Below are 12821 nucleotides of genomic sequence, written 5' to 3'. Positions count from 1 at the left end.
CGGTGTATGAGCCAAATGAATGCCCCAGTCGGCACGCTCTGACTGTCTTCATAGCTCTTCTTCTCGTCCTGAAGGTGTTGGCACATTGACATCAGGATCAATGAAGCTGGTGGCACACCCTCCCTTCCATTCGCCCGTGAAGGGTACGTATAAAAGAGCTGTTGATGCACAGAAGAAGAAATCTAGCACAACACCAACGCGGTCTGCTGATCAATTGAAAGTGGACAAAGTGAGCGAGTGAGAGCCTTCATTTTGCACCGGATCTGCATTGGCAGAAGCTCTGAGGGCTAGGAATTTTCTTTTGCCCTTGAAAAAAAGAAAAATCCAATATCACATCTGCCTGGGTGCATGAACATTGCTCAGGGAAAAGCAGCGCCACCCTTCTGTAAGAAATAGCATTGCACAACTGCTCCCTCAGCTTTCCATCCAACTATACATAAGCACGCACATATGCAGGCATGCAATTTTAATTCATCACATATTCGGAGCAAATGTGAGTGCGCTCGTCTACTCAGAATTTATTTCAAAGCGTGTCAGAGGAACTGCTTCTTCCGTTGCAACTGCAAATAAGTTCATGGCTTGCGCTTCGAGATGGTGGAACATGAAAAGTGTAAAATGCCACCCTCTGCTGTTTCTGCCCGGTCTCGAACCAGGGACCTTTCGCGTGTAAGGCGAACGTGATAACCACTACACTACAGAAACTGCTGCATGCTATGCCCTCTGGCGGTTGAGAGAATAGGGTCAAGTAACAGTGCAATTGTCTCTGTTTGAACACTTATCAAATGCCTCACGCCCAAAGCTTTACAAATGCAGCTCATCACACACACGGCGTTACAAGCATGAACACTCAGACAAGTGTGCCAGCTGAGAGGCCGTGCAGTCTGAAGATGTAAGGGCCTCTTTAGGCATTGGTATGGGACAGCCATGAATTAACAAACAAATCCAGAAAGGTGACTGAGAGCTACTTGGGACTCCTTAATGCATGGCGCAATGAGGCGGTCCGCAAAGAGGCTTAGGAAGCCCAATGTTCATCGACCATTGTCCATCCATCAGTCCACAGTCTATAGAATTGAAAAACACATGTGTAAAAAAAGTATCGGGCCAGGCACCAATCAATGGGCTCGTCCGGGATTTGAACCCGGGACCTCTCGCACCCGAAGCGAGAATCATACCCCTAGACCAACGAGCCTACACTTGCAGAGTAGTCTAGACAATATGTAGGGATTTGACTTGGCAGTTGTACCTCTTGAGGATTGTAGCACAAGAGTATCTCTTCCTAACGTTTGCTCCTAAAGCCCGTCCTCGTCCCTAAATGATGCAAAGGCTGAGCGTCTTCACAGGTCTACTCCTCATCCCGAAGGTTGGTGGACCATTGACATCAGGGTGAAAGGTGCTTGCGATACACTGTTCCTTCCTTCCTTCCTTCCTTCCTTCCTTCCTTCCTTCCTTCCTTCCTTCCTTCCTTCCTTCCTTCCTTCCTTCCTTCCTTCCTTCCTTCCTTCCTTCCTTCCTTCCTTCCTTCCTTCCTTCCTTCCTTCCTTCCTTCCTTCCTTCCTTCCTTCCTTCCTTCCTCTTATGCTGTTTATGTAATAAGAGGGGACGATACACAGAAGAGAGAGAGTGGCCCAACACACTAGACTAGCAGTCTTCTGATCAATCTGCAGCTGGCAAGGTGGGGGAGAGACTTTATTTTGCACCTGCTGGGATATGCATTGGCAGAAGCTCTGAGGGCTGGGCCTTTCCTTTTGCCTGTAAAAACAAAAAGCAGCCCTCCTCCCTCCAGCCCTGAGAGCATGGGCGTGACACTGGCAAAAGCAGCATCTCCCCTTTGGTAAAGATGACCATTGCACAGCTGCTCACTCAGAGCTCGATCGTGCTCGATCAGGCGAGATATATATTTAGGTCACCAGCAAAGTCTGTTCTCTTTTCTTGCGTAGGGTGAGCATTCACAGAGCCCAGCTTCGTTGACAAGAGTGCAAAAGGTGTATACTAAAAGCTTTCTGCTTTACTTGAGCGCCATGGCCGTTATTATATTTTGGCTGCTCCAAGCAATCTCTGTCCAGCCTATGCAAATTTCCAGCTCAAATTTTCCCAGCACTCAAAAAGTCCCTCCTCCCGCCAGCTATGCTTTCAGGAAGTTCAGCAGAAGCAGTCCAACTTCTGTTCCCAGTTCAGAGGAAAAGCTTTCTCGGGCCAGAGAAAGCCAGGGAATCACTGTACCGGCAAGTGCATTTCTTACAACTGGTAATCCCTCAGAACACAGAAATGAAGAAGCTGTATATGAAAATGTGATATTTCTTTGGTACACTAACCTATGTAACTAATATGCACCATTTCAGAGGACGGAGCGGACCCAACTGTGATCCCAGAGACCCAAATACCCAGCAGTAGGGAAAAGAAATCCTCTCTGTGCTCTGCAACATTACATACACAAAATGAAGGCGCGTGCATTTTATTATTGGCCCCATATACACAATACATGTGAGGATGCTTGCCTTCCCAGTGTATTTCTCAAGCTCTTGAGAGCATATGCTATTTCCATGGGAACGCAAATAAGTTCATACTTTACATTTGTGTGTGACAAAAGGGGAAAAAAACGATTTTGTGTAAAATGCCAGCAGAGAGTGTTTCTGCCCGGTCTCGAACGTGCTAACCACTACACTACAGAAACAACTGCTTGCATCCCTTTGTAGGGACTGGGAGAACAGGTGCAAAGGGCTTTGCAAGTGGACCTGCTTAAAGACTAATCAAATGCCTTGCGCCTGAAGCTCACACAATCCAGCCTAAAACATACGTCCTATCAAGCATGCGCACATATACAAGTATGCCTGTTGAGGGTCTATGCAGCGTACAGAGGGAAGGACATATTTCCACTTTGAGATCGGACGGCCAAAACTCACAAGCAAATCAAGGAATGTTACTGAGAGCTAACAGAGAACACAAAGTGCTTGTCGCAAGGACATGGCAGGCAAAGAGGTTCAGGAAGTGAATTGTTCATCGACTACTGCTTACCGAGAAAGCCAGAGAGTCTGTCCAATGAAAATAACATTGGAAAAAAAAAAAGGAGCTCAAGTTACCCACCTTGATCGGGCTCCTCCGGACCTCTCGCACCCAAAGCGAGAATCATACCCCTAGACCAACGAGCCACGGTCCTGTGATCATCTGACGGAATTGTACTCAGCGTTTCCACCCCCCTTAGGCTTCGAGGCCAAGAATGCCTATTCCTGAAGTTTGTTCCTGCCGCTGAAAGCCTTGTCGGTGTATGAGCCAAATGAATGCCCCAGTCGGCACGCTCTGACTGTCTTCATAGCTCTTCTTCTCGTCCTGAAGGTGTTGGCACATTGACATCAGGATCAATGAAGCTGGTGGCACACCCTCCCTTCCATTCGCCCGTGAAGGGTACGTATAAAAGAGCTGTTGATGCACAGAAGAAGAAATCTAGCACAACACCAACGCGGTCTGCTGATCAATTGAAAGTGGACAAAGTGAGCGAGTGAGAGCCTTCATTTTGCACCGGATCTGCATTGGCAGAAGCTCTGAGGGCTAGGAATTTTCTTTTGCCCTTGAAAAAAAGAAAAATCCAATATCACATCTGCCTGGGTGCATGAACATTGCTCAGGGAAAAGCAGCGCCACCCTTCTGTAAGAAATAGCATTGCACAACTGCTCCCTCAGCTTTCCATCCAACTATACATAAGCACGCACATATGCAGGCATGCAATTTTAATTCATCACATATTCGGAGCAAATGTGAGTGCGCTCGTCTACTCAGAATTTATTTCAAAGTGTGTCAGAGGAACTGCTTCTTCCGTTGCAACTGCAAATAAGTTCATGGCTTGAGCTTCGAGATGGTGGAACATGAAAAGTGTAAAATGCCACCCTCTGCTGTTTCTGCCCGGTCTCGAACCAGGGACCTTTCGCGTGTAAGGCGAACGTGATAACCACTACACTACAGAAACTGCTGCATGCTATGCCCTCTGGCGGTTGAGAGAATAGGGTCAAGTAACAGTGCAATTGTCTCTGTTTGAACACTTATCAAATGCCTCACGCCCAAAGCTTTACAAATGCAGCTCATCACACACACGGCGTTACAAGCATGAACACTCAGACAAGTGTGCCAGCTGAGAGGCCGTGCAGTCTGAAGATGTAAGGGCCTCTTTAGGCATTGGTATGGGACAGCCATGAATTAACAAACAAATCCAGAAAGGTGACTGAGAGCTACTTGGGACTCCTTAATGCATGGCGCAATGAGGCGGTCCGCAAAGAGGCTTAGGAAGCCCAATGTTCATCGACCATTGTCCATCCATCAGTCCAGAGTCTATAGAATTGAAAAACACATGTGTAAAAAAGTATCGGGCCAGGCACCAATCAATGGGCTCGTCCGGGATTTGAACCCGGGACCTCTCGCACCCGAAGCGAGAATCATACCCCTAGACCAACGAGCCTACACTTGCAGAGTAGTCTAGACAATATGTAGGGATTTGACTTGGCAGTTGTACCTCTTGAGGATTGTAGCACAAGAGTATCTCTTCCTAACGTTTGCTCCTAAAGCCCGTCCTCGTCCCTAAATGATGCAAAGGCTGAGCGTCTTCACAGGTCTACTCCTCATCCCGAAGGTTGGTGGACCATTGACATCAGGGTGAAAGGTGCTTGCGATACACTGTTCCTTCCTTCCTTCCTTCCTTCCTTCCTTCCTTCCTTCCTTCCTTCCTTCCTTCCTTCCTTCCTTCCTTCCTTCCTTCCTTCCTTCCTTCCTTCCTTCCTTCCTTCCTTCCTTCCTTCCTTCCTTCCTTCCTTCCTTCCTTCCTTCCTTCCTTCCTTCCTTCCTTCCTTCCTCTTATGCTGTTTATGTAATAAGAGGGGACGATACACAGAAGAGAGAGAGTGGCCCAACACACTAGACTAGCAGTCTTCTGATCAATCTGCAGCTGGCAAGGTGGGGGAAAGACTTTATTTTGCACCTGCTGGGATATGCATTGGCAGAAGCTCTGAGGGCTGGGCCTTTCCTTTTGCCTGTAAAAACAAAAAGCAGCCCTCCTCCCTCCAGCCCTGAGAGCATGGGTGTGACACTGGCAAAAGCAGCATCTCCCCTTTGGTAAAGATGACCATTGCAAAGCTGCTCACTCAGAGCTCGATCGTGCTCGATCAGGCGAGATATATTTAGGTCACCAGCAAAGTCTGTTCTCTTTTCTTGCGTAGGGTGAGCATTCACAGAGCCCAGCTTCGTTGACAAGAGTGCAAAAGGTGTATACTAAAAGCTTTCTGCTTTACTTGAGCGCCATGGCCGTTATTATATTTTGGCTGCTCCAAGCAATCTCTGTCCAGCCTATGCAAATTTCCAGCTCAAATTTTCCCAGCACTCAAAAAGTCCCTCCTCCCGCCAGCTATGCTTTCAGGAAGTTCAGCAGAAGCAGTCCAACTTCTGTTCCCAGTTCAGAGGAAAAGCTTTCTCGGGCCAGAGAAAGCCAGGGAATCACTGTACCGGCAAGTGCATTTCTTACAACTGGTAATCCCTCAGAACACAGAAATGAAGAAGCTGTATATGAAAATGTGATATTTCTTTGGTACACTAACCTATGTAACTAATATCCACCATTTCAGAGGACGGAGCGGACCCAACTGTGATCCCAGAGACCCAAATACCCAGCAGTAGGGAAAAGAAATCCTCTCTGTGCTCTGCAACATTACATACACAAAATGAAGGCGCGTGCATTTTATTATTGGCCCCATATACACAATACATGTGAGGATGCTTGCCTTCCCAGTGTATTTCTCAAGCTCTTGAGAGCATATGCTATTTCCATGGGAACGCAAATAAGTTCATACTTTACATTTGTGTGTGACAAAAGGGGAAAAAAACGATTTTGTGTAAAATGCCAGCAGAGAGTGTTTCTGCCCGGTCTCGAACGTGCTAACCACTACACTACAGAAACAACTGCTTGCATCCCTTTGTAGGGACTGGGAGAACAGGTGCAAAGGGCTTTGCAAGTGGACCTGCTTAAAGACTAATCAAATGCCTTGCGCCTGAAGCTCACACAATCCAGCCTAAAACATACGTCCTATCAAGCATGCGCACATATACAAGTATGCCTGTTGAGGGTCTATGCAGCGTACAGAGGGAAGGACATATTTCCACTTTGAGATCGGACGGCCAAAACTCACAAGCAAATCAAGGAATGTTACTGAGAGCTAACAGAGAACACAAAGTGCTTGTCGCAAGGACATGGCAGGCAAAGAGGTTCAGGAAGTGAATTGTTCATCGACTACTGCTTACCGAGAAAGCCAGAGAGTCTGTCCAATGAAAATAACATTGGAAAAAAAAAAAGGAGCTCAAGTTACCCACCTTGATCGGGCTCCTCCGGACCTCTCGCACCCAAAGCGAGAATCATACCCCTAGACCAACGAGCCACGGTCCTGTGATCATCTGACGGAATTGTACTCAGCGTTTCCACCCCCCTTAGGCTTCGAGGCCAAGAATGCCTATTCCTGAAGTTTGTTCCTGCCGCTGAAAGCCTTGTCGGTGTATGAGCCAAATGAATGCCCCAGTCGGCACGCTCTGACTGTCTTCATAGCTCTTCTTCTCGTCCTGAAGGTGTTGGCACATTGACATCAGGATCAATGAAGCTGGTGGCACACCCTCCCTTCCATTCGCCCGTGAAGGGTACGTATAAAAGAGCTGTTGATGCACAGAAGAAGAAATCTAGCACAACACCAACGCGGTCTGCTGATCAATTGAAAGTGGACAAAGTGAGCGAGTGAGAGCCTTCATTTTGCACCGGATCTGCATTGGCAGAAGCTCTGAGGGCTAGGAATTTTCTTTTGCCCTTGAAAAAAAGAAAAATCCAATATCACATCTGCCTGGGTGCATGAACATTGCTCAGGGAAAAGCAGCGCCACCCTTCTGTAAGAAATAGCATTGCACAACTGCTCCCTCAGCTTTCCATCCAACTATACATAAGCACGCACATATGCAGGCATGCAATTTTAATTCATCACATATTCGGAGCAAATGTGAGTGCGCTCGTCTACTCAGAATTTATTTCAAAGTGTGTCAGAGGAACTGCTTCTTCCGTTGCAACTGCAAATAAGTTCATGGCTTGAGCTTCGAGATGGTGGAACATGAAAAGTGTAAAATGCCACCCTCTGCTGTTTCTGCCCGGTCTCGAACCAGGGACCTTTCGCGTGTAAGGCGAACGTGATAACCACTACACTACAGAAACTGCTGCATGCTATGCCCTCTGGCGGTTGAGAGAATAGGGTCAAGTAACAGTGCAATTGTCTCTGTTTGAACACTTATCAAATGCCTCACGCCCAAAGCTTTACAAATGCAGCTCATCACACACACGGCGTTACAAGCATGAACACTCAGACAAGTGTGCCAGCTGAGAGGCCGTGCAGTCTGAAGATGTAAGGGCCTCTTTAGGCATTGGTATGGGACAGCCATGAATTAACAAACAAATCCAGAAAGGTGACTGAGAGCTACTTGGGACTCCTTAATGCATGGCGCAATGAGGCGGTCCGCAAAGAGGCTTAGGAAGCCCAATGTTCATCGACCATTGTCCATCCATCAGTCCAGAGTCTATAGAATTGAAAAACACATGTGTAAAAAAGTATCGGGCCAGGCACCAATCAATGGGCTCGTCCGGGATTTGAACCCGGGACCTCTCGCACCCGAAGCGAGAATCATACCCCTAGACCAACGAGCCTACACTTGCAGAGTAGTCTAGACAATATGTAGGGATTTGACTTGGCAGTTGTACCTCTTGAGGATTGTAGCACAAGAGTATCTCTTCCTAACGTTTGCTCCTAAAGCCCGTCCTCGTCCCTAAATGATGCAAAGGCTGAGCGTCTTCACAGGTCTACTCCTCATCCCGAAGGTTGGTGGACCATTGACATCAGGGTGAAAGGTGCTTGCGATACACTGTTCCTTCCTTCCTTCCTTCCTTCCTTCCTTCCTTCCTTCCTTCCTTCCTTCCTTCCTTCCTTCCTTCCTTCCTTCCTTCCTTCCTTCCTTCCTTCCTTCCTTCCTTCCTTCCTTCCTTCCTTCCTTCCTTCCTTCCTTCCTTCCTTCCTTCCTTCCTTCCTTCCTTCCTTCCTTCCTTCCTTCCTTCCTCTTATGCTGTTTATGTAATAAGAGGGGACGATACACAGAAGAGAGAGAGTGGCCCAACACACTAGACTAGCAGTCTTCTGATCAATCTGCAGCTGGCAAGGTGGGGGAAAGACTTTATTTTGCACCTGCTGGGATATGCATTGGCAGAAGCTCTGAGGGCTGGGCCTTTCCTTTTGCCTGTAAAAACAAAAAGCAGCCCTCCTCCCTCCAGCCCTGAGAGCATGGGTGTGACACTGGCAAAAGCAGCATCTCCCCTTTGGTAAAGATGACCATTGCAAAGCTGCTCACTCAGAGCTCGATCGTGCTCGATCAGGCGAGATATATTTAGGTCACCAGCAAAGTCTGTTCTCTTTTCTTGCGTAGGGTGAGCATTCACAGAGCCCAGCTTCGTTGACAAGAGTGCAAAAGGTGTATACTAAAAGCTTTCTGCTTTACTTGAGCGCCATGGCCGTTATTATATTTTGGCTGCTCCAAGCAATCTCTGTCCAGCCTATGCAAATTTCCAGCTCAAATTTTCCCAGCACTCAAAAAGTCCCTCCTCCCGCCAGCTATGCTTTCAGGAAGTTCAGCAGAAGCAGTCCAACTTCTGTTCCCAGTTCAGAGGAAAAGCTTTCTCGGGCCAGAGAAAGCCAGGGAATCACTGTACCGGCAAGTGCATTTCTTACAACTGGTAATCCCTCAGAACACAGAAATGAAGAAGCTGTATATGAAAATGTGATATTTCTTTGGTACACTAACCTATGTAACTAATATCCACCATTTCAGAGGACGGAGCGGACCCAACTGTGATCCCAGAGACCCAAATACCCAGCAGTAGGGAAAAGAAATCCTCTCTGTGCTCTGCAACATTACATACACAAAATGAAGGCGCGTGCATTTTATTATTGGCCCCATATACACAATACATGTGAGGATGCTTGCCTTCCCAGTGTATTTCTCAAGCTCTTGAGAGCATATGCTATTTCCATGGGAACGCAAATAAGTTCATACTTTACATTTGTGTGTGACAAAAGGGGAAAAAAACGATTTTGTGTAAAATGCCAGCAGAGAGTGTTTCTGCCCGGTCTCGAACGTGCTAACCACTACACTACAGAAACAACTGCTTGCATCCCTTTGTAGGGACTGGGAGAACAGGTGCAAAGGGCTTTGCAAGTGGACCTGCTTAAAGACTAATCAAATGCCTTGCGCCTGAAGCTCACACAATCCAGCCTAAAACATACGTCCTATCAAGCATGCGCACATATACAAGTATGCCTGTTGAGGGTCTATGCAGCGTACAGAGGGAAGGACATATTTCCACTTTGAGATCGGACGGCCAAAACTCACAAGCAAATCAAGGAATGTTACTGAGAGCTAACAGAGAACACAAAGTGCTTGTCGCAAGGACATGGCAGGCAAAGAGGTTCAGGAAGTGAATTGTTCATCGACTACTGCTTACCGAGAAAGCCAGAGAGTCTGTCCAATGAAAATAACATTGGAAAAAAAAAAAAGGAGCTCAAGTTACCCACCTTGATCGGGCTCCTCCGGACCTCTCGCACCCAAAGCGAGAATCATACCCCTAGACCAACGAGCCACGGTCCTGTGATCATCTGACGGAATTGTACTCAGCGTTTCCACCCCCCTTAGGCTTCGAGGCCAAGAATGCCTATTCCTGAAGTTTGTTCCTGCCGCTGAAAGCCTTGTCGGTGTATGAGCCAAATGAATGCCCCAGTCGGCACGCTCTGACTGTCTTCATAGCTCTTCTTCTCGTCCTGAAGGTGTTGGCACATTGACATCAGGATCAATGAAGCTGGTGGCACACCCTCCCTTCCATTCGCCCGTGAAGGGTACGTATAAAAGAGCTGTTGATGCACAGAAGAAGAAATCTAGCACAACACCAACGCGGTCTGCTGATCAATTGAAAGTGGACAAAGTGAGCGAGTGAGAGCCTTCATTTTGCACCGGATCTGCATTGGCAGAAGCTCTGAGGGCTAGGAATTTTCTTTTGCCCTTGAAAAAAAGAAAAATCCAATATCACATCTGCCTGGGTGCATGAACATTGCTCAGGGAAAAGCAGCGCCACCCTTCTGTAAGAAATAGCAATGCACAACTGCTCCCTCAGCTTTCCATCCAACTATACATAAGCACGCACATATGCAGGCATGCAATTTTAATTCATCACATATTCGGAGCAAATGTGAGTGCGCTCGTCTACTCAGAATTTATTTCAAAGCGTGTCAGAGGAACTGCTTCTTCCGTTGCAACTGCAAATAAGTTCATGGCTTGAGCTTCGAGATGGTGGAACATGAAAAGTGTAAAATGCCACCCTCTGCTGTTTCTGCCCGGTCTCGAACCAGGGACCTTTCGCGTGTAAGGCGAACGTGATAACCACTACACTACAGAAACTGCTGCATGCTATGCCCTCTGGCGGTTGAGAGAATAGGGTCAAGTAACAGTGCAATTGTCTCTGTTTGAACACTTATCAAATGCCTCACGCCCAAAGCTTTACAAATGCAGCTCATCACACACACGGCGTTACAAGCATGAACACTCAGACAAGTGTGCCAGCTGAGAGGCCGTGCAGTCTGAAGATGTAAGGGCCTCTTTAGGCATTGGTATGGGACAGCCATGAATTAACAAACAAATCCAGAAAGGTGACTGAGAGCTACTTGGGACTCCTTAATGCATGGCGCAATGAGGCGGTCCGCAAAGAGGCTTAGGAAGCCCAATGTTCATCGACCATTGTCCATCCATCAGTCCAGAGTCTATAGAATTGAAAAACACATGTGTAAAAAAGTATCGGGCCAGGCACCAATCAATGGGCTCGTCCGGGATTTGAACCCGGGACCTCTCGCACCCGAAGCGAGAATCATACCCCTAGACCAACGAGCCTACACTTGCAGAGTAGTCTAGACAATATGTAGGGATTTGACTTGGCAGTTGTACCTCTTGAGGATTGTAGCACAAGAGTATCTCTTCCTAACGTTTGCTCCTAAAGCCCGTCCTCGTCCCTAAATGATGCAAAGGCTGAGCGTCTTCACAGGTCTACTCCTCATCCCGAAGGTTGGTGGACCATTGACATCAGGGTGAAAGGTGCTTGCGATACACTGTTCCTTCCTTCCTTCCTTCCTTCCTTCCTTCCTTCCTTCCTTCCTTCCTTCCTTCCTTCCTTCCTTCCTTCCTTCCTTCCTTCCTCCCTCCCTCCCTCCCTCCCTCCCTCCCTCCCTCCCTCCCTCCCTCCCTTCCTTCCTTCCTTCCTTCCTTCCTTCCTTCCTTCCTTCCTTCCTTCCTTCCTTCCTTCCTTCCTTCCTTCCTTCCTTCCTTCCTTCCTTCCTTCCTTCCTTCCTTCCTTCCTTCCTTCCTTCCTTCCTTCCTTCCTTCCTTCCTCTTATGCTGTTTATGTAATAAGAGGGGACGATACACAGAAGAGAGAGAGTGGCCCAACACACTAGACTAGCAGTCTTCTGATCAATCTGCAGCTGGCAAGGTGGGGGAGAGACTTTATTTTGCACCTGCTGGGATATGCATTGGCAGAAGCTCTGAGGGCTGGGCCTTTCCTTTTGCCTGTAAAAACAAAAAGCAGCCCTCCTCCCTCCAGCCCTGAGAGCATGGGCGTGACACTGGCAAAAGCAGCATCTCCCCTTTGGTAAAGATGACCATTGCACAGCTGCTCACTCAGAGCTCGATCGTGCTCGATCAGGCGAGATATATTTAGGTCACCAGCAAAGTCTGTTCTCTTTTCTTGCGTAGGGTGAGCATTCACAGAGCCCAGCTTCGTTGACAAGAGTGCAAAAGGTGTATACTAAAAGCTTTCTGCTTTACTTGAGCGCCATGGCCGTTATTATATTTTGGCTGCTCCAAGCAATCTCTGTCCAGCCTATGCAAATTTCCAGCTCAAATTTTCCCAGCACTCAAAAAGTCCCTCCTCCCGCCAGCTATGCTTTCAGGAAGTTCAGCAGAAGCAGTCCAACTTCTGTTCCCAGTTCAGAGGAAAAGCTTTCTCGGGCCAGAGAAAGCCAGGGAATCACTGTACCGGCAAGTGCATTTCTTACAACTGGTAATCCCTCAGAACACAGAAATGAAGAAGCTGTATATGAAAATGTGATATTTCTTTGGTACACTAACCTATGTAACTAATATGCACCATTTCAGAGGACGGAGCGGACCCAACTGTGATCCCAGAGACCCAAATACCCAGCAGTAGGGAAAAGAAATCCTCTCTGTGCTCTGCAACATTACATACACAAAATGAAGGCGCGTGCATTTTATTATTGGCCCCATATACACAATACATGTGAGGATGCTTGCCTTCCCAGTGTATTTCTCAAGCTCTTGAGAGCATATGCTATTTCCATGGGAACGCAAATAAGTTCATACTTTACATTTGTGTGTGACAAAAGGGGAAAAAAACGATTTTGTGTAAAATGCCAGCAGAGAGTGTTTCTGCCCGGTCTCGAACGTGCTAACCACTACACTACAGAAACAACTGCTTGCATCCCTTTGTAGGGACTGGGAGAACAGGTGCAAAGGGCTTTGCAAGTGGACCTGCTTAAAGACTAATCAAATGCCTTGCGCCTGAAGCTCACACAATCCAGCCTAAAACATACGTCCTATCAAGCATGCGCACATATACAAGTATGCCTGTTGAGGGTCTATGCAGCGTACAGAGGGAAGGACATATTTCCACTTTGAGATCGGACGGCCAAAACTCACAAGCAAATCAAGGAATG

The 12821-nt window shown here is 47.4% G+C and overlaps 8 non-coding genes across 8 annotated transcripts; all 8 read right to left on the bottom strand.

Moving 5' to 3' along the window:
* Positions 1-629: 629 nt before the first annotated feature.
* On the bottom strand, positions 630-702 carry TRNAV-UAC (transfer RNA valine (anticodon UAC)). The gene has a single exon. It is a non-coding gene; the product is annotated as a tRNA-Val (tRNA).
* A 415-nt stretch (positions 703-1117) lies between these two features.
* TRNAP-CGG (transfer RNA proline (anticodon CGG)) lies at positions 1118-1189 on the bottom strand. Its single transcript has one exon. It is a non-coding gene; the product is annotated as a tRNA-Pro (tRNA).
* A 2696-nt stretch (positions 1190-3885) lies between these two features.
* TRNAV-UAC (transfer RNA valine (anticodon UAC)) lies at positions 3886-3958 on the bottom strand. The gene has a single exon. It is a non-coding gene; the product is annotated as a tRNA-Val (tRNA).
* A 414-nt stretch (positions 3959-4372) lies between these two features.
* TRNAP-CGG (transfer RNA proline (anticodon CGG)) lies at positions 4373-4444 on the bottom strand. Its single transcript has one exon. It is a non-coding gene; the product is annotated as a tRNA-Pro (tRNA).
* Positions 4445-7146: 2702 nt separating this feature from the next.
* TRNAV-UAC (transfer RNA valine (anticodon UAC)) lies at positions 7147-7219 on the bottom strand. Its single transcript has one exon. It is a non-coding gene; the product is annotated as a tRNA-Val (tRNA).
* Positions 7220-7633: 414 nt separating this feature from the next.
* On the bottom strand, positions 7634-7705 carry TRNAP-CGG (transfer RNA proline (anticodon CGG)). Its single transcript has one exon. It is a non-coding gene; the product is annotated as a tRNA-Pro (tRNA).
* Positions 7706-10424: 2719 nt separating this feature from the next.
* TRNAV-UAC (transfer RNA valine (anticodon UAC)) lies at positions 10425-10497 on the bottom strand. The gene has a single exon. It is a non-coding gene; the product is annotated as a tRNA-Val (tRNA).
* A 414-nt stretch (positions 10498-10911) lies between these two features.
* TRNAP-CGG (transfer RNA proline (anticodon CGG)) lies at positions 10912-10983 on the bottom strand. The gene has a single exon. It is a non-coding gene; the product is annotated as a tRNA-Pro (tRNA).
* Between the last annotated feature and the right edge of the window lie 1838 nt (positions 10984-12821).

The sequence above is a fragment of the Ambystoma mexicanum genome, chromosome 2q (genome assembly GCF_040938575.1).
Source record: "Ambystoma mexicanum isolate Mex_15411 chromosome 2q, UKY_AmexF1_1, whole genome shotgun sequence".
NCBI classification, from domain to species: Eukaryota; Metazoa; Chordata; class Amphibia; order Caudata; family Ambystomatidae; genus Ambystoma; species Ambystoma mexicanum.
The sequence above is the reverse complement of the archived record's forward strand: the minus strand, read 5'-3'. Positions and strand labels throughout refer to the sequence as shown.